Here is a 20797-nt window from a genome sequence, read left to right as displayed (position 1 = left end):
ATTTATTTCTCTGTGGAATAATTATGACTACCCTCCAAAAATTAATCAGTATTTTCTAGATTTTATTCAATGACTAAATATAACTGGTATAATAAGCATATAGAAAAGAGAAAGAATGAGTCCACAAGCCCTACAAAGAAACTGTGGGTGCCCTCAGGCAAAGTTAGTGAATCTTGGCTGCATATTATTAGAGTATCACCTGGGGAGATTTAAAAATATCTAAATGGAAAGGCTGCCCCCAAGACTTTTGAACTGATTCAGAATCTCTGGGGCTGAAACCAAAGCTTTAGTATTTTTTTAAAGCTCCTGGGATGTTTTCAACATGTGACCAAGTTTGCAAACCACCGTCTCAGGAGAGCTTTCCTTGCCTTTCCTTGCTCTTCATAGATCCCCTTGGGACCCTGGCTTATAGGGGTCTTCAATGGGTCCCCACAACCGAGCTAGTCCCAGGACAGACATCAGTATTCCTTGACTCCCAGTATCAACATAGTTTACTCAGTTTTCATAATAATTTTGAAGTAGATCAGATATAGAAATTACTTTGGCCCCTGGACAGATATATGAGAAAAGATGGAAAGAGGATAGGAGTTAGACTGTCTGGATTCTTACTGAGGTCTGTCATGCAATAGCTGTGTGATCATGAACAGGTTACTTTTCTTTCTTTCTCTCTCTCTCTCTTTCTTTCTTTCTTTCTTTCATTCTTTCTTTCTTTTTTCATTCTCAGTAGCATGATGTAATGGACAAGTTACTTTTCTCTGAGGCTCAGATTCCTCATAGCTGCACCTCTCTTGGTTGCTATTAGAATTAAGTGAACTAAAACACCCGAAAAGAGTTTAGTAAAATGTAAAGTACTATATACGTATTATTATTTTTCTTACTGTATTTTGTAACTAAGGATATGAAGAATGTGCTCAGGGGAAGATGGTTTCTGAGGAAGGCCCAGGAAAGGTTGACTTAGTCTCCCACAGGTGACCTAGGCCTTTGGATGGACAGAGAGACCTAAGTTCAGAGATAATTAAATAAGGGGCAAATCCATGGGCTGAAACTATAAGCAACTTGACAGACCAAACATGAAACGCTTCTTTCTCAGAAATTCAGAGAAGAGACTCTGAGAAAGATCTTCCCTTTGCTTTTCTGAGGGCTTCCAGGAATTTATCCCAAAGTGGTGATGTCCCAGAATAAATAGGTTTTCTTCTCATAATTAAGCCAGAGGTTCTGGGAATGGGCTGAGCCCAAGGCTGAATTCATTACTGAAATTGCTTGCAATTTAATTCAGGTCTCAAGGAGGTGGTTCCTGTGTGTCACCGGAAAAGAATCCGCGCATCTAGACAATAGTCTCCACGTGTCTCTAGATTGACTTTGAAATGGGAACCTTTTTCCCCTTCGGAACTTAATTTACTCTCAAAAATTAAGTCCACAAAGGGAACTTCACTACCACACTGTCTGTAGAAGGACCTCAGCATTAGGTGGGAACATCTGGGACATCATTCAACATGGGTAGTGACTGAAGGAACTTGAGTGTCCCTTAGGAATAGAGACCACGAATTTTTCAGTTTTGTATCCTCTGCATGTCACATAGTGCTGGGTCCAGAAAAAAGTACACAGTGAATCAGTGCCTTGAAAGCCTCTCCTGCAGGCACAGTTACTAGCGCACGGTAGGAAATTATAAATATTTGTGAAATGGACAGCATTGCCACCAGGTCTAACACACTGAAAATATCCACTGTTGTGCAAATGTATTTTCCTTTTGTTCATCTTAGCCCATTATTGGTTGCAACTACTCCCATAAAATTGATTTATTGCCCACATTCTCAGAGTAGGCAATAATCCATATAATATGGGTCTATAATGAAGATAAACCATAATGTTTGTATGGTATCTTCACAATGTATTATACAATTGGATCTTCACTTCAGGAGGAACGACTACTGCATTCTTCCAGGCCAGAGATAAAGGAAACCTAAACTAGGAAAGTGACAGTGGGAGGGAGACACATGGGAGTTTTCGAACTTGATTTCTGGTTTGGAAACCTGAGTGGATGATGGTGCAATTCGCTGAGATATGAAGAAGGTACAGTTTTGATGGGAAATATGATGAGCTTAATTATTAACATTCTGAGTTTAAGTGCTTGTCTGCCACCCGGGTAGAGGTAGAGCTCATTAGATATCAAAGTATGAAACTCAGAGGAGACATCTGGGTAGATGTAGTCTCTCTCTCTCTCTCTCTCTCTCTCTCTCTCTCTCTTTTTAAGACAGGGTCTCACTCTGTTGCCCAGGCTGGAGTGCAGTGGCACAATCAGAGCTCACTGCAGTCTCAACCTCCTGGGCTCAAGCAATCCTCCTGCCTCAGCCTTCTGAGTAGCTGGGACCACAGGCGCATGTCACCACCACCTGGCTAATTTTTGAAATTTTTGTAAAGACGAGGTTTCATTGTGTGGCCCAGGCTGGTCTCGAATTTCTGAGTTCAAGCCATCTGCCCGCCTTGGTCTCCCAAAGTGCTGAGATAACATGTATGAGACACTGCGTCCTGCTAGTAGATATAGTCTTGAGAGCCATCAGCATATGATAGTAATAGATATCTAGAAATAATGAGTATGGGGGAAGAATGGTGAGAACAGTTTTAGGGGGAAGCAGGTAGCAGAGATCTGTAGCAGAGGATGGAGTAGCAAAATGAAAACGGACACAGCTAGCATGAAAGAAAAGAAAGTAGTATGGAAGGAGACATGAGGTTAAAGGAGAGATTTTTAAAGATGGAAAAGACATGTTTAAATGTAAATGGGAGAGGAGCAACAAGATAGACCCACTGGACACCTCTGAATCTGTCCATCACCACATCTGACTACAGCAGCCTTAAGACAGTAATGACAATGGCTTCACTTCTGCCTTTCAAATCTAACGCAAGTTTCTCTCTTGGACAATCATACAAAAAATGGGATTCTAGGAAATTTAGTTCTCAGTTTATCCATGTTGACATAACACAATCCCGCACAATCCACCACTTGTCAATTTTGCATCCACATACACTTCTTTAACCATATTTAATTTCCAAATAAAAACAATTATAAAATCATGCCTCTAGATAAATTGATTCAATAAATGAGTTTTGTCACTCATCTGGGACTCAATTAAGTCTTTTAAAGGCATTGCAAAAATCTATCAGACCTGAGTATACTGGAGTACACATGTAATTCCAGGTGTCGCTGAAGTGGGGGGATTGCTTGAGTCCAGATTTGATTCCAACCTGGGCAACAAAGGGAGACCCCTCCCCCATATCTAAAAAAGAAAAACAAATCTATCAGGTCAGCTTCCTCTAGGTAGGGGGAAGACAATTCTTCCAGGTTACATAAAAACTAGTACTGGGCTTATTCTCTGTAAAATGAGTGCAGAAGCAATGCTGTATAGGATATCATGATGACAAATAAGGCATTCAATAAGAACAACACATTTCCCCTTCCAAGTAGAAATGGTCCAAAATAATCAGCCTGAACTAGCTGGCCTGAAAAATAGTGCCATATCTCCAGTTGGTGTTGGTCTTTGCTGATGGTAGTTGGAGACTCAGCCTGAAGGTAACCAGACTGGCTTTGGTGAGAGAAAGTCTATGTTGCTGGATAACCTCTGTCCCTGCAGCCACGGCCTTTTTATTTATTGGGCAAGGACAGGAATGACTGGGGAAAGAGGATGACTGACATCCACAAAACAAGTCATCTTGTCTACCTTATTAGTAAGATACTTCTATTGTAAGGCTGCATTTTGGTGAGCCTTCACCTCAGATACAAATATTGTCATATTCTGTAGTCATTTAGAGAGGTCTATCCCCATACCCGTTTTCCAGACCTCATTGCCTCCATTTTTCTAATCATCTTTCATCCAAGTTCATGACCAATCAACCAAACCATTAATCACTGCTCATGAATTAATAGATCCATACCTTTTAGCCATCTCTCCTTCCAGGCAAGTTAACCAATTAGGTGCACTACCCACTGGAAATCTTTCCTTTCAACACTGTCCTTCATGGCCACACCCAAATAGGGCTATGGTGCTAAGGGCATTCAATGGAGCTTCTTCAATTTTGGTAGATATATTTGTAAAACATTCACCGTTTTTCTTCTTTAATCAAACTGTTCATAGGGACCACCCCATGAAGTCATTTGTGCAGAATGACTTCTCCTTGAGAAAGGAGAGGCAAGGTAGCAGAAGAAGGATTCATAGAAATCTGAGCCATTTGTTGATGCAACTGACTTGTGTCTTCAGGACCTGGTTGAGCCTGATCTCGTGCATATCACTCCCACTTAATGATGAAATGCTGCTGTGCACACTCAACATTATAGTTTCTTGAGTCAGAGATCAACCACTTTGCAATGGGCAGCTCAGGTTGTATGCTAACTTCTTGGTTCATGGTGAAGTATTTAGTCTCTCCTCGGGCCCAGTAGCAAGTCAGAAGATGTTTCTCAAAAGAAGAATAGCAACTGGGAGATGATAACATAATTTTGCTTCAAAATTCCAAAAAGTCTAAACTATGATTCACTCACAAAGGTTTGCCACGTGCTCTGTAATGCATCTCTGTCAAGATGCTCCAAGAACTATTGGATCTGCTGGGTCAGACAACTGCTTCTGGTGGTCTTTACTAATGGGCATTGAGAAAAAAGCATTTGCTACATCGATAGCTGCCAGAGGGTATGCTGTTTTGCTTCAGCCAAGAAACCACATTTGGAATTGCAGCAGGGCAAGCAGTCAGGAAGACGACATATTAACAAAGTGGAGGAAAGCAGGACACGTAGGAACCCATTTAGAAACTCTGTGTCCATCAATTACCACATTTTACTACAGTTACCTTCAGAGAATAATGGCTGCTGCCCACTTCCATCTTCCATATGTGCAAGTTTCTCTTTTGGGCCAACCCTAACCCTGAGTCACAGAGTAAATGGAATACTGGAAAACATTGTTCCCAGCTTAACCAAGTTGACCCAGCACTATACGGTACACTGGTTTTGTGCATTACTATTTTTTATTCATTCATACATATAGATTGCGTTTATGTTTTGCATGTACAATTTAGTTCATAATTTAAAAAGAAGATTTTAAGACCAACATAAAAGTTGATGTTTAGAAGCTCCCGCAATAGAGACATGTGTAACAAAATTATTTGTGAATGAAAAAAAAGTATGTTTTATGCATACCACTCTTCCCTCTTCTAAAGAGGGGACTCCTTTTCTGAGTGCTGAGATGGGTCTGAGAATGCAAACTGTAGAGAGAACTATGAGATGGGGGTGAGGTAATGATGACGACTTGGGATGGGAGGCTGAAGAAAAATGTGAGTCTGGAGAATGACTGTGGCAGAACAGGGAGAATTTTTGAAGAGACAAGAAAGCTGCTATCCATAATGAAAAACTGGGGAAAGAGCATACTTATGTGGAATTTTATTACGTTTTAAAATATGATATTGTAATATAGAACCTCTTCCACTAGCTGCATGGAATCTTCAGTAAAATATCCACTTCTCATCATGCATGGAAGAGGTGGACTTATACTGGAGACAAGTCAAAGTGCTGAATGCAGTCGCAATAGTAGGCCTGGAGCTAGAACTATGGCTGTTCCCAGGAAGTCAGCTACAGCTCAGTTACATTGCTGAATAAAACAGTGCAAAATCCTGTTATTAAAGAGTAGTAAGCCATTTCTGTCCTATAAAAAGACACTTTGAGGCAGATTATCTTTTATTTCAGGGGGACAATACTCTGAACTGGCCCTTTAAGTCATACAAATATAAAACAAGCTTCACCTATTGTTCTTGGGAAGATCTGTGATGCAACCTAAATGCAGATATTTCAGCCTAAAAGTAAAGTGACTGTGCTAGAATATAAATTGTCCTGGCTAGGTTTTAGCAACCAGAATTATGCATCTACAGATGTATATGCCCTTATGTGCAGAAATGGGAAGTTGTGAGGAAGAGAAAGGCAGGAGAGACATTTAAGTAAGATCTTCACCTTACCCAATAGTCTTTTAAATGACTAGGCTTGGCTCAATGCATGCTTTTGTTTAATGTCCTAGAAATGAGACATGTGGTTAAGAGCATGGGCTCTGGCTGGGCATGGTGGCTAAAGTCTGTAATTCCAGTGCTTTGAGAGACTGAGGGAGAAGAATCACTTGAGGCTAGGAGTTCAAGACCAGCCTTGACAATATTGAAAGACCCCACCTCTGGAAAAAAGAAAGAAAGAAAAAAAAAAGAACACAGGCTCTGGAGATACACTGCTGCCATCCAAATTTCCCTCTACCACTTACAGGGTGTGTTGCCTCACTGTTTTTATTTTAAAATGGGAAGGAGGATAGTTCTTACTTTATGAGGTTGTTAAAAGGATTAAGGATTAAAAAGGGTATGGAAAAAGTTTAGCACAGTGCTTGATATATAGTAATATCTTAATAAATTTTAGATATTATTATTATCTTGAAGTTGATATTGGGTCATCAATGATATAACTGTCTTGTTGAAACCAGAAGGTGAGGCTGCACTGCTGTGCATAGGTTGGAGTCTCTTCAGAAGTGAAATTCCCACCACCACTCATCACAAGAAAATGTGAATCCCAGGGGAAGTTGATGGAATGAGAAACTATGGATAATGTAAGAAATGAGCCAGAAATGAATGAGATAGAAATACTAGAATGCCAAGTCCCAGATTAGTAATGGAGCTTCTGGGATGCCAGAAATAAGACTCTCAAAATCAGAAGAAATGAAGGCTGCTTAAGCTCTGATTCAGGGAGATGCCTCAGGATGACAAGAAACTTATATATGAACTAGAAGTTGGGCTCTGCACCCATCTTGGATACTTGCTCACAATTTGTGAGGAACATACTAAATACGATACCATTTCTATTGTTCTTGCTATGTAACAAACCAATCTAAAAACTTAGTGGCATAAAACAACAATCTTACTGTCCTCATGGTTTCTGTGGATCAGGAATGTGGACAGAGCACAGCAGAGGCGGCTTGTTTACCTTCTCTGATGTCTGGGCCTCAGCTGGGAAGGCTTGAAGGCTGGAAATAACTTGATGGCTGGGGTTGCAGTCATCTGGAGGGGTCTTTGCAGTTGATGCTGGCTGTGGCTGGGACTTCAGTTGGGCTGTCAGCTGGAAAAAATACAGTGGCCTCTCCATATGGTGTCTCTGTATAAGCTACTTTGGTTTTCCTCACAGCTTGGTGGCAGTGAAACTTTATCACTTTTTATCATCTAACCTAAATCACATCTAAGTGAAGTCACACAGCATCACTTCTTCCAAAGTCACAAACCCACCCAGATTCTAGGGAAGAGAGTTTAGATTCCACTTCTCTATGAGAAGAGAACAGAAATCATATTGTTAAAAAAAAAAAAAAGCATGTGAAGTGGGAATTATTCTTTTGATCATCTCTGGAAAATATAATCTGTCTTAGATGAATGGTCCTACTGAATTTCTCTTTTGCCTGAACCTTGGAAAATTCTTCTCATGTCCCTCAATAGTTGGGACTCAAAAGCCAAATGAGTAAAGTATTGCTGTATATGAGAGTCCAACAGGACAGCATTTCTGTAAAAGTTCCACTGGGAAAGGTTGGGTGGATGATATGTAATCACCGGGAATATGAAAATCTCAGAAGACAGAGAATTAAAGAATAGAAATAAAACAATTTTGGAAAAAACAGAAGCAATCGAAGCAGACCCTTCTTGGAGGAGCAATAGAGAAAAATGGTGGCAGAATGAAGAGTGGGGAGACATAGTAGATCAATAAAAGCCACAAAAGGAAGAAAAATAATTTCCGTGAAATATAAATAAACCTTGGGCAAAATTAACCAATCTTAACTTAGAAGCTGGCAGAAAACTTTTTTCAGTTAGGGAGGCCATTAACTGAAATTATTTGTTGTTAATGTGAATTAACACCAAGCATATTTGGGAGTGACAGCTCAAATATCATATTTGGGAGTGACAGCTCAAATGGGGATTAGAGATGGATCATACTTCTTTCTTCCTTTCTTTCTTTTTCTTTTTCTTTTTTTGAGACTGAGCCTCACTCTGTTGCCCAGGCTGGAGTGCAGTGGCATGATCTCAGCTCACTGCAACCTCCACCTTCTGGGTTCAAGCGATTCTGTTACCTCAGCCTACCAAGTTGCTGGGACTACAGGTGTGTGCCACCACGACCAGCTAATTTGTGTGTGTGTGTGTGTGTGTGTGTGTGTGTGTATATATGTATGTATATATATATATATAGAGAGAGAGAGAGAGATGGGGTTTTGCCATGTTGGCCAGGCTGGTCCTGAACTCCTGACCTCAGGTGATCCGCCCACCTCGGCTTCCCAAAGGGCTGGGATCTTACAGGCATGAGTCACTGCACCTGGCCCTGACATGGACCATACTTCTAAGAGATGGTAATAGCTCAGAACTACATAGTAATTTAGTATTATTACATCTTATATATCTGTTCATAGGTATAACATGTTCATTATGTATTACGCTAAGCTATTGTTATTTTTAAAAATGTTATATCTTTTACTTACTATGTTAAATATCCAGCCTCCTAATTAGTATGTGTTCTCTCTGAATTTAGGTGATACTTCTTGGAGTTTGTCAAACTATTTAGTCATCACTACCTGTAACATTTTAGCACCAGGTGGCAGCAGAATCTGAGGGCTGGGATAAAATACTTAGGAGGGAACTAAATACCTAATTAAGAATTTACTTCAAACCTAAGAATGGTCAATAAGGAGAAGCAATTGTTTTACTTCCTACTTTCCATATTTAGATCTCTCTCTCTCTCTCTCTCATTTTAGTGAGTGATTATTCAAATTGAGCATATATCCTATTCCCCTCTCCACCAAACACTCACATATACTCTTGCAGACACAGAGAAGAACCAGTCAGCCAAGTGAATTATAGTGGAAGTTAGCCTCAGAAGAGCAAGAAGTAGGGTAGCCTAGCTCATAGACAGCCAGCAGGATAAACCCAATTGGAATCTGTTTGGAAAATCCAGGACCTAAAGAACAGAGACCAAGTTCAAACACCAATTCCAAAGGGCCAGGAGCAGAACCAAAGTCAGGCAGCAGAATGAAACAAAGAAGAGACGTCAAGCAAGAGTCAGTATGACTTACTTTAACAGTGACCTGCCTTTAGAGGTCAGCAAGGGCATGTGCCTGGTTATTTTGAGCTGGCCTAGAGACAAAAGAAACTAGACTCAAGCTGTCTTCTTAAATGTATCCAAGTGTTGAACACATCGCCTCTACAAAATTCTCCATTCTATGTAGGCTGGCCAAAGAACAGAGGCCTGGCAACCCTTTGCTGGTTTTAACATGCCCTTTCTGGGTAATCCAAACTGGCTGTTTGCAAGCTTGAGGTGACTCCCTCATCAGATGTGAGTGTGAGTGCTAATCTAGTCTTGCCAGAAGACATGTTAGTGATTTGAGATGGCAGTTCCAATTTGCTCTTATTTGAGAAGCAATGCCTTAGTCACTTCAGATTTTGTTTGGCTAGAGCCTGGTACTTAAGCTGTCAACCTGGATAGAGATGCATATTTTTTAAACACAAATACGAAATCATTTCAAAGTCCATTAAACAGATTTTTTTAGTTGGAGAGTAACTCAAAATTGCCAAGCTACTTTATTTTCTGATGTTTCCTTAATCATGATACAGTTCCAAATAGTATTTTTCAATAATTATAATTTTAAAGCATTTTTTAAAGTGAGTGTTAGAGCTTTTAGGCATCTTCAATCCTTTTTTCTGGTTGCTGCAAAGGCCCAGGATTCAGCCTTGGAACATATATCAGACTCTTCAATTAGATATCATTATTTGAAGAATCCCTAAAGAGTTTTGAATGAAGTCTATTGTAATCTTTCTTTATTCTTGAAGCTCTCCACATAGCTGCATATTTCACTGCATGGCTGTAAAAATGGATTTTCATGTCATACGTCTAAAGAAGAAACAGCAGTCTTTGTTCCAAGGAGTATTTCAGAAGATTTACAGGTGTTAACAGGTGGAAGGATTCTGGGTTTTGCCTTTAGGAAGAAATGACCAACCAAGCACGGTGGCTCACGCCTGTAATCCCAGCACTTTGGGAGGCTGAGGCGGTTGGATCACTTGAGGTCAGGAGTTCAAGACCGGCTGACCAACATGGTGAAACCCCATCTCAACTAAAAATACAAAAAAAAAAAAAAAAAATAGCTGGCCATGGTGGTAGGCACCTGTAATCCCAGCTACTCAGAGGCTGAGGCAGGAGAATTGTTTGAACCCAGAAGGCAGAGATTGCAGTGAGCCAAGATCATATACTGCACTCCATCCTGGGCAGCAGAGCAAGACTCTGTCTCAAAAAATCAAAACAAAACGAAACAAAAACAGAAAAGACCTATTGTGGTCAGTAACAGCCTCTTGAGAAGTAGCTGTGTTTATGTCTGGCCTTACAAACCAAGAGGTGGACTGTCTCACAGAACAGGCATTTGTGGACAACTAGCAACAAGATGGAGTCAAAGTACACCATGGAGAAGGGTGCTAGGTGCCCAAAGAGGCTTCAAAGGGGCAGTACCCTGGTGTGATCTCCATGTTCCAGGGGCTATACTTTAGGAACCTGAGTTAGCAGCATAATGACAGTGGATCAATCTCTCCCTCTCTCTGACCCCCGGATGGACATCCACTAACAAGCTCCAATGTATAAACCAGGAAGTTCATCTATTAACTTATAACTGGGTCTTGGATCTTCCGGTAAGTATATTTTTTTTAATCTATAGGCAGATACACACAGAAAGACAAATTACTCTCAAAAGTCTGCTGCACATAAACATAGACTCAGTACAAGGGGAGTTAGTGTTTCAAGTGTTTCATAGCTTTATCTTGGATACAGCCCCATGTACATGTCTTAGTAAGGAACAAAGCAGATTAAATCCTTATCATTTCTTTATCTAAACTTGATCTCATAGCTTTTCTAGTTCTGACATTTTATACTTAATTTCACTTGATTTCCATTGTCTTCTGGTGCAAATGGAAGCATAACAGGAACTCAAAAGGGTCAGACAAACCACAAGAGTAGAGAACTGTGTCTCAAGATACATGAGGAAGAAGAAAGAGTGCCCTTAACTACTTTGCCTGACTTCGGATCTCCAGACACAGATAAATTATATCATAATGTGCAAGAAACACAGATACTGTTAGGAATCCTCTGAGACATTTGGAGACATTACAGAGATGAGAAGACGTGCTTGTAGCCTAAAAACAAACAAATGTTCTGATTTTCTAAATAAAGACATAATCTAATCCAGAAAGGACAGGAAAGTAAGTCTCAGGAGAATCTCTGACATAGTTTAGGTAGATCACTGAGCACAGAAAAGAATGCAGTGATCTTCAGGAAGCAGCATGAGTTCAGTACAAACACCTCAGCCATACCAGTTCGCCATTTACTATTTACTTTTCAGACATGTTTATTTATTAGTCTGTCAGATTTAAGATTTGAGCCCATATTTAAATAATAAAATAAACTTGATGATGTTTTCTTTCTTTGTTGCAAATCAGTTAATATAGCAGTAATATTTGTGGATCAGAAGTCTGGGTTAAATCCTTTAGTGAGTCCATCCCAACCAGGTGCCATATGTGCCACTCTGCCTTCTGTAATAGAATTGGAAGGCAACATTTCAGTTCCAGTGAAACTATATTACCTTTATTTGGAATATCTCTAAATTCCTCTTTCAGAATTTTCTTCTGAAGTTTACTTTTATTTTCACAGGTAGAAAGTCACTGCCCTTTGGAGAATATATTTTTACCTTTTCCAGAAACAGTTCTATCAGAAACAAAAAGATATAAACTTTGATCACCTAGTCAATTGAAGGATGGCATAGAGGGAAAGAGGAATGTAAAGATTAAGGTATACATATAAACCAAAAAAATAAAAAATAAAAAAAAAACCAATTTAGTGTGGGTCTTGTAAATTGGCCCTGAAAGCAATCTCTAAAGAGGAATTTTTTAATAGGGAAAAACGTCCTTAATACTTTTCAAATTCTTAAAGATTATCTTGCTTTCAAGTGTTTAAAAATGTAAGTTTAAAATGATAAGGCAGATTGAACACAGAAATACATACAGACTTTTCTATACCTTCCTTTCTTCTGATCTAGCAATGTAATCCAAGCATTATAAGTAACTTTTAGTTGCAGAACATATTTCATTTCATTTCAAATGCATTTTTTATGTATGATTTTTTAAATCAGGATATTGGATTTTATCTTCTAATGTTCTGATAGGCTATAAATCATAGCTCCTTTATTTAAACTTAAACAGAATTTTTAAAACACATGAGAACAAAGATTTAGGTAGTTTTAAGTTTGTATTTTTTGTTAAATTATTTTGAAAGCAGAATTCAAACTTTGAATGCAAAAATATTGTTGCTGATAGGTTCACATCATATTCAAGTGTTATGTTATACGTGACTTTAACAGAATTTTAAGTTAGGAGATGAGCAGTAATGTTAGAAAGTTAACATCTGTAACATTACTTTTCCAATATACCTCATCCATGCAAATGTCTCCTAGGGACATTTCAAATAATCTTCACCAAAAGTTAATTAAATAAGAAATGAGGCCAGTTGTGGTGGCTCACGCCTGTAACCCCAGCACTTTGGGAGGCCGAGGCGGGTGGATTACGAGGTCAGGATATCGAGACCATCCTGGCTAACACGGTGAAACGCTGTCTCTACTAAAAATACAAAAAAAATTAGCTGGGCGTGGTGGCAGGCACCTATAGTCCCATCTACTCGGAGGCTAAGGCAGGAGAATGGCGTGAACCTGGGAGGCTGAGCTTGCAGTGAGCCGAGATCGCGCCACTGTACTCCAGCCTGGGCAACAGAGTGAGACTCTGTCTCAAAAAAAATAAATAAAAATAAGAAATGATATTTATCTATTTATAATTAATCTTTTACCTGATTTACAAAACTACATATAATTCAACATTTGATAAAATCAAGGGAGGGATTAAAAATAAAGTGAATGTAGGAAAAATTAGCCAGGGCTGATGCAGGGATTCACAATCATGCTTTGAAGTCCTATGTACTTGGTTAAATTTAGCTTAGGCTTTCTAACAGTCATTGCAAAGAAGGAAACAATCAGTTCCATTATTCACAAGTTTTTTTAAAAAGTGCTATTTAGAGGGGTACAGCACTCTAGGTTCTTGAAGCCTGGGGCTTGAGGAGCTCAATCATCTGCTAGCCAAAAATACTTCCTGGTGGTAAACTGGTTGAAAGCTGAATTAAGAACTGTATTTTGTCAGGAGGGCCTAAAATATGTCATTCCTCTGCTCTAAAACCTTCAGCGACTCTCCACTGCCTATATGTTAACTATACATTTCTTGATCTGATATTTGAAGCCATCCTCAAAACTAAGTCAAGGTGAGCTCCCTGAAGGCAGATAGCATTTCTTATTCAATATCGTATTTCTAGCATTGTCACAGGTCCAGTGACAGTGTAGGTGTCAACAGATGCTCAGAAACAACTCTTACATACAGGGACTCTCAGTCAACCAAGAAAATTGGCAGAAACCTCTCCAGTCCTCTTTTCTCTATCTGTAAGGCCTTCCCCTGCCAGCCCTGCCAGTTAAATGCTGGCCAATTTCTTCAAAATCAATACTAATATCTTCATCACCAATAATAGCTGCAGTAACATCACTTTGTATTTCTATTGTGTTCTACAGCTCACAAGTGGAGACACAAAAAATCCAATTCTATTCTCATAATCAGCCTTGCTTTATAGTCAGGGCAGGGATCATGGTCCCAGCTCCACAATGCAGAAACCACAGCTTGTACAAGATCACATCCTTATTAAATGGGAGATGCCATTGCCTCCTGACTTCCACAACAGGTTGTGGTCTCTTTCTCTTCTTCAAACTCTTGTGGCATTCAGTTTGGCATCTCTTATCAAAATAATTCCACTCATTTTATATAGTCCTTTATAGTTTATTTAAAAAATGGTTTCTCATCCAAAATTCCTATTTTTTTCATTTTTACAACTTCATTCGGAAAAAAATTAATCCTCTCCTTACTGTGAGGACCCTGCTGCTTTCTCCGCGCTCTCTAAAAATATAAAAAGTGAAAGCTACTCAGTAGATTTCACCACCATCACTGCATTCATTTTATCATCTGCCAAGAACAATAAAAACTAACATTTTTAAGGTTCCTACTCTCTGGAAGGTTCTGGGATAATTTTTAAATAGCTAATACTGCTTTATTTTACTTCTTTTCTCTTAGACTGTTAAATTTCACACACACACACACCCTGAAACAGCCCTAACCTGAAAATAAAGTATGTACTCTCCTTCTGTATGTACACTTTGACTAATGGGGAAAGAGAAGAGGAGTAGGTGACGAAAAGGAACTTAAATCCTTTCTGAAACTCTGCTACAGCGACTTATTTAAGAACCAAGTCTAGCTGGAGTCCATCAGAGGGATCCAGAATGTGTTGACAAGAGTTGCCAGTTAGGGGAATTTCTGGTGAAGACAACCTCAGGTAGGAAAAGACTCCAGCAGGGAGATTTTGATGAGGAGACTCTTCATCCTTCACCTTGGATCTGAGTGACAGCTCCAAGCCAGAAGAAGGCTGGAGAACAGAACCAAAGTGGAAGCCACCACCAGAAATCTTTTGGGTTTGAGGACTGGTAAGTCCCTGTGCTAAGATGCAGCACTACACAACTCCAGGGGGCACTCTTCACATGGCCCATACTGTGCACATGGCCTTGGAGTTATGCAACATGGGGTCCTCCTCATGGTACCCGGCCCTGTCCTCCCATACCACTGACTGCATATCACAGGGGACATCCATGTCAAGACCCTCAAGGGAACTGGGAACTTTCAAGCTTTCATTACTCATTTAATGATTTGGTGCTTGGTGTTTTGATTTCAGTTCACTTTATGGCTTCCTTGAATAAGATTTTAAAGATGTCTATGATGGGGAGCACCGAGATTCTCTAGACATGCTAAGCAGGAACTCAAAGGTGAGTATCATGCCAATTGTGTGATTCTTCCCATAGCATAACTCAGGATCCTGATGGCAAAGATTTCTCTGGAAAAAAGGTCAACTTCATCCAGACTGTGTGGCCTCCATTTTTTTAGCTATGTTTTTCTGTGAAAAGCATTACCTTTTGAGAAAAGCAAATTAGAAATTATTCTAATTTATATATGGGGCCCAGCAACAATTTCCCATCCACCCTTCAGGTCTGTAGTTCCCAAAACTGACTGTACTTTAGATCTTGACAAGTAAGTCAAGATCTCTGAAGGTGGGGCCCAGGCAACTAAATCTTTTTTTTTTTTTTTTTTTGAGACGAAGTCTCACACTGTCGCCGGGTTGGAGTGCAATGGTGCAATCTCAGCTCACTGTAACCTCCGCCTCCCAGGTTCAAGCGATTCTCCTGCCTGAGCCTCTGGAGTAGCTGGGATTACAGGTGCCCACCAGCATGCCCAGCTAATTTTTTGTATTTTTAGTAGAGATGGGATTTCACTATGTTGGCCAGGCTGGTCTCAAACTTCTGACCTTGTGATCGTCCCGCCTCAGCCTCCCAAAGTGCTGGGAGCAACTACCTCTTTTAAAAAGTGTCTAAGTGATTCACTGTGCTGTCAGGGTGGTAAACCTGTGCCTTGGGTAGTTTTTTAATTCTTCCTCTAATCTCAGTCTCAGTGATAAATTGAGCTTCAGAAGGTTTGCTTAGCTGGAGAAACTCAGTTATGAAACTGGAGAGGACACGAATGAGATCACAAAGGCAATGAGACAAACAAGTCATTTGAAACAAATATTTATCAAGTGCCACATTCCCGGTCATGTACCAGGTGCTGGGAACACAAAATAATTATGACAAAGTCCCTACCCTCAAAAAGTTTCTGCTTGAGCTGGAAAGACAGGTATGTGAATTACAATAACACAGAGCAAAATTAAATCAAGCTATTATGGGAGCACAGGCTGGGGAAATAAGGGAAGGTTTTGGAGGAGAAAATACATTTGAGGTAGGTCTTCAAGGAGGGATAAAGTTCTGATCAATGGAAAAGAGGCAGAAGGCATTCCAAAGAGGTACAGCTTGAGCAAAGGCATAGAGGCAAGAAAGTGGATGGGATATTGAGGAATTATAGGAACCTGGTTCAGAAAATAGTAGCCTATGAGGCTGGAGGTTTTTATTGTTTAATTATTGCTTTTAAAATTTTCTGTAGAGATGGGGTCTCATGTCACCCAGGCTGGTCTCAAACTCCTGCCTCAGCTTCCCAAAGTGCTTGGGTTACAGACGTGAGCCACTGCACCTGGTGAGGCTGGAGATTGAAATTTAAATGTGAAGCCAGGCACACTGGTGCTATGATTGCACCTGTGAATAGCCACTGTACTCCAGCCTGGACAATATAGCGAGACCCTGTCTCTTAAAATGTTTTTGAAATTAAAAAAAAAAAATTGGTGGAAGGCCTCAGAAGCCCCCATAAGTAATCTGTAGGTGTTATGAGTTTGTGAGTCTATATCTATATGGTATGTGTCTTAGATGAAGAGAACACAACAAAGATTAAAAACCAAATCATGCCATGATAAGATCTGAAACAAATAGAAACATGATCAATATGAACTTTGATAAATACATCTGAGGTAGTTACTCATCCTGTTTTCGGGCAGCCTTCTCTGTTTTTATGCTTTAGCACTTGTAGGTGCTAACCATGAGGCAGAAAGCTGCGCAGACAAGTCACTTAAATTATTCATCCTAAATCAAGTTGTGTTTAAGAGTCTCCTCTTGTTACTCCCACTACTCTGAGGGAGCTGGACACAGCACTGTTGCATTTTTTTTCTGTGCCTTTTACATATGTTCTCTCTGTTGAGAATGCCATTTCTTCCTTCTGTGATAATGCTCATGTACTGACTAAACTCTTAAGTTGCCAGTTCTGTGTGTCTTTCTATAGCATTTTTGTAGGGACAGCTAATCTAACAGTTATTAATTATACTGTATTTAGTAACATGTCTGTCTTCCCCACCAGACTGTGAACCCCTGGAAGACAGAAACAGGATCTTTTTAAACTTTCAATTACCAGGACTCAGCACAGTGGCTGACATGCTGGTGTTGCAGACTGAGTGAATGAATGAGAAAGCACTTACCAGATGTTGGAAATATTTAAACTTATCAATTATGTCCTTTAATGTTTAGGTACTGGGATTTAGGAAAATTTTTTCCATATTTAAAACCATTTGCTCAGGTTCAAAACACTTCTCTTCTGAAGTGTGCACTTATATAAGCAAAATGACAGCTGCTGAACCTATCAATTTATTTCCATGAAACAAGCAACATTTCTCTCTTTAGTACTAATCTGCCAAGGAAATATTAAAGTTAATGTATCTTTGGCTAGAAATATAAATATTACTCAAAAAGCTCCTGAAAACAACTGAAGCCTACAAAAGGGGAAAAAAATCCCCTAAGGGATATGACAATAGAATTTCGGGCTTCCTGGGATAAGAGGAAAGAGGGTGGTGCTCTTTGTGAATTTTGATGATTTCCAGTTCCTTAAATGTATTCCACTACTTGGGGGATTAAAAGGTTTACTGGTGAGAGTGTCAGTTGTCAAAGGACTAAGGATAGATTCTACAATCCTGTAAAAGAGAGCTCCAACAGCTTCTCCAACAGGAATCTTGAAATATTTGTTATCTCAGTAATAATTTTGCCCTATTGTTATACTTCCTTGGTTCTTTAACAGTCCTGTTACCTCTGGAAGAAATAACATGTTTAAGGAAATTAATTTTTGCACAGTTGTTCCCGAACTCTATCTGTAAGGCACCTTGTCTATTACTCCGTGCATTTGTATTGGTTTTTGCCTCATGTATTTTGATGCTCTGTTGTTAGATGTGTACACATTAAGGATTGTTTTGTCCTCTTGGAGAATTGAACCATTTATCATTAGGTAATGTGCTCTTGTTCATCCCTGATAATCTTCCTTGTTCTGAAGTCTGCATTGACTGCAATTAATAGAGCGACTCCAGCTTTCTTTTGAATAGTGTTAGCATATATTAGGGGTTGAATTGTATCCCCTCCCCCAAATTTTTATTGTTGAAGTTCTAACTCCCAATACCTCAGAAAGTGACTTTTATATTTGGACACAGGGTCTTTAAACAAGTTAAAATTAAAATAAGCTCGTAAGAATGGGCCCTAATCCGCTATGATTAGTGTCCTTATATGAAGAGGAAATTTGGACACAGACACGAATAGAGGGAAGTCTATATTCCTCTCAAGAGGGAGAAGATAAATCTACAAGCCAAGGAGAGAGGCTAAGAACAGATCCTCCTCTCATGATCTTCAGAAAAAAATAATTCTGCCAACACCTTGATCTCAGACTTCTAACTTCCAGATTGTGAGAACATAAATTTCCCTTGTTTAAGCCACCAATTTCTAGAACTTTGTTATGGAAGACCTAGCTAATGAATACAGCATGGTATCTCTTCCTCCATTCCATTACTTTTAACCTACTTGTGTCCTTATAGAGTGAGTTTCTTGTAGACAACATATGGATCTTGTTTTTTATTGACTGACAATCACGCTCACAAAAAATTGACATATTTGGACAATTCACACTTAAAGTGGCTATTGACATATTTGGTTTAATATCTACATGTTCCTAATGTTTTCTACTCATTGCATTTGTTTTTTGTTTATTTTTGCTCCCCCTTCTTTTCTATCTTCTTTGGCATATCAATTACACTTCTTTTTGAATTTTTTTAAGTAGTTGTCCTAGAGTTTCCAATATACATTCACAACTGATCTAAGTCCACTTTCAAGTAACACAATGCCACTCTAGAGATAGTGCAGTTACCTTATCCCCAATTCCTCATTCCCATCCCTTAAAGCATTTATGCCATTCATTTGACTTACCCATAAGGTATCATCACCCAATATATTGTTATTGTTATTACTTTAAACAGAGAGCTGAAAGGTTTAAAGCACTAGAGGGACAACAGGACACATACCAAATTACTGTACGAAATTGTAGACTGATGGGTCAAAAAAACACAGAAAGTCTGCATTATAAGGTAATCATTTGGAGGAAGGAGGCATTAAATCTAGAAATTTTAGAAATATTAGGAGAGGCCGTATTTGTTAAGAACATGAAAAGATGAGTAGGATTTGGACTTGCATAGAGGGGAGAGCAATTGGTAGAGAATATCCCAGGTGGAAGGCATGGGATAGGATTGGGGAAAGGATTGGGATTAAAAAACACTGAGAATTTCAAGTTGGTTAGAACTTAAGATGTGTGATGGAGAGTAATTGGAAATAAAGTTAGAAAATAAGGTTGGGCTCACGTGGAATTTCTATTAACTTTCATGTTTGTACATCTATCATGTGATATTAATTGACATTAATAATAATAATAATAACTAAGGTACTACAAAATCCAAAGTGCCTTGTAAACTGCTAAGGTAAAAAATAACATTTAATATAATTTTAATGCTGTTTGTTTACAGTGTTCTCATTGTAAGCAGAGTGTACAGTTTCATTTTTGAGGAGGAGTTAGGATGGTAAGGGATGTGAATAAGAGGAATTAAAGTCAGTGAACAAAGCAAAAATTACATAGTCAAAATTACCCTTGAAAATTCTTTAAATTGCCCAAAAGGTTCATTAAGCATGACTTTATAAATACTATTTTATGCAATAATTCTTAGGCATACTAAGTTGTGAGAATAACTAAACTAGCTAATCTAAAGAACAAAAAGGGAAGAGGGAAAAGGGGAATGAAATTTATAAGCAGATGTCTGGGCATTTAAGCCACTCCATACATAAAATGATTATCAAATTCCTCTGTAGTGAATGGGAAAGTGTTTACTCATTTGGGTTTGCTATAAAGCCTCTTTAACCTTACTATATATATGAACAGACTGTTTGGTGATGGTGTGTGTGGTGGCAGAGGACAATAAAGCAGACAGTGGTGAGGTTTAAGTACTAAAGTCAGTGGATTCATTATATATATATATATGTTTAAATTGATATCATAAGATAGTAGAAACATGGGTTTTTGTGTCTACAATAGTTAGAATTATCTAGATTGAAAGTAGAAGTTCATTTGAGCTAGTTAAAACAATTAAAGAAAAATGAGGGATAGATTGGGGGGAGGTGGAGTCAGATGGCTGAATAAGACACCTTCAATGAACATCTCCCCTCCAGGAATAGCAAATTGAAAAACTATCCACACAAGAAAGTTCCTCTGTAAGAACCAAAAATCAGGTGAGTGATCACAGTACCTGGTTTAAACAGCTTATCAAGGAAAGGCACTGAAGAGGGTAGGAAAGACAGTCTTGAATTGCTAACACCACCCCTCCTTCATCCTCCAGCAGCAGCCGCGGTGAGGAGAGAGAATCTGTATGCATGAGGGAGGAAGAGCACAGTGATTGTGAGACTTTGCGCTGGAATTCGGTGCTGCCGGTCATAGCGGAAAACAGCACAAGAAAGAATTTAGCTGGCGCTCACAGATGAAGCATTTAGACCAGCCCTAGCCAGAGGGGGATCACCCATCCCAATAGTCAGAACCTGAGTTCCAGCAAGCAACATGACCATGGGCTAAAGTGCTCTAGGACCCTAAATAAACTTGAAAGGCAGTCTAAACAAGGACTGCATTTCCTGGGCAAGTCCTGGTACTGTGCTGGACTCAGAGCCAGTGGACCTGGGGGGCATGTGACCTAGTGAGACCCCAGCTGGAGTGGCCAAGGGAGTGCTTGTGTCAAACCTTCCTTAACCGTGGGCAGCACAGCTTGCAGCTCCAAAAGAGACTCCTTCCTTCCACTCGAGGAGAGGAGAGGGAACAGCAAAGAAGACTCTGTCTTGCA

At 39.4% G+C, this 20797-nt stretch overlaps 1 long non-coding RNA gene across 1 annotated transcript; it reads right to left on the bottom strand.

Moving 5' to 3' along the window:
• Positions 1-11399: 11399 nt before the first annotated feature.
• Positions 11400-20331, bottom strand: LOC144334613 (uncharacterized). The gene is made up of 2 exons (XR_013404660.1): positions 20216-20331; positions 11400-11773 (listed from the first exon to the last, which is right to left on the bottom strand). It is a non-coding gene; the product is annotated as an uncharacterized LOC144334613 (long non-coding RNA).
• Between the last annotated feature and the right edge of the window lie 466 nt (positions 20332-20797).

Source organism: Macaca mulatta, chromosome 15 (assembly GCF_049350105.2).
Source record: "Macaca mulatta isolate MMU2019108-1 chromosome 15, T2T-MMU8v2.0, whole genome shotgun sequence".
In the NCBI taxonomy this organism is placed as follows: domain Eukaryota; kingdom Metazoa; phylum Chordata; class Mammalia; order Primates; family Cercopithecidae; genus Macaca; species Macaca mulatta.
This window is presented reverse-complemented; position numbering and strand designations above follow the sequence as displayed.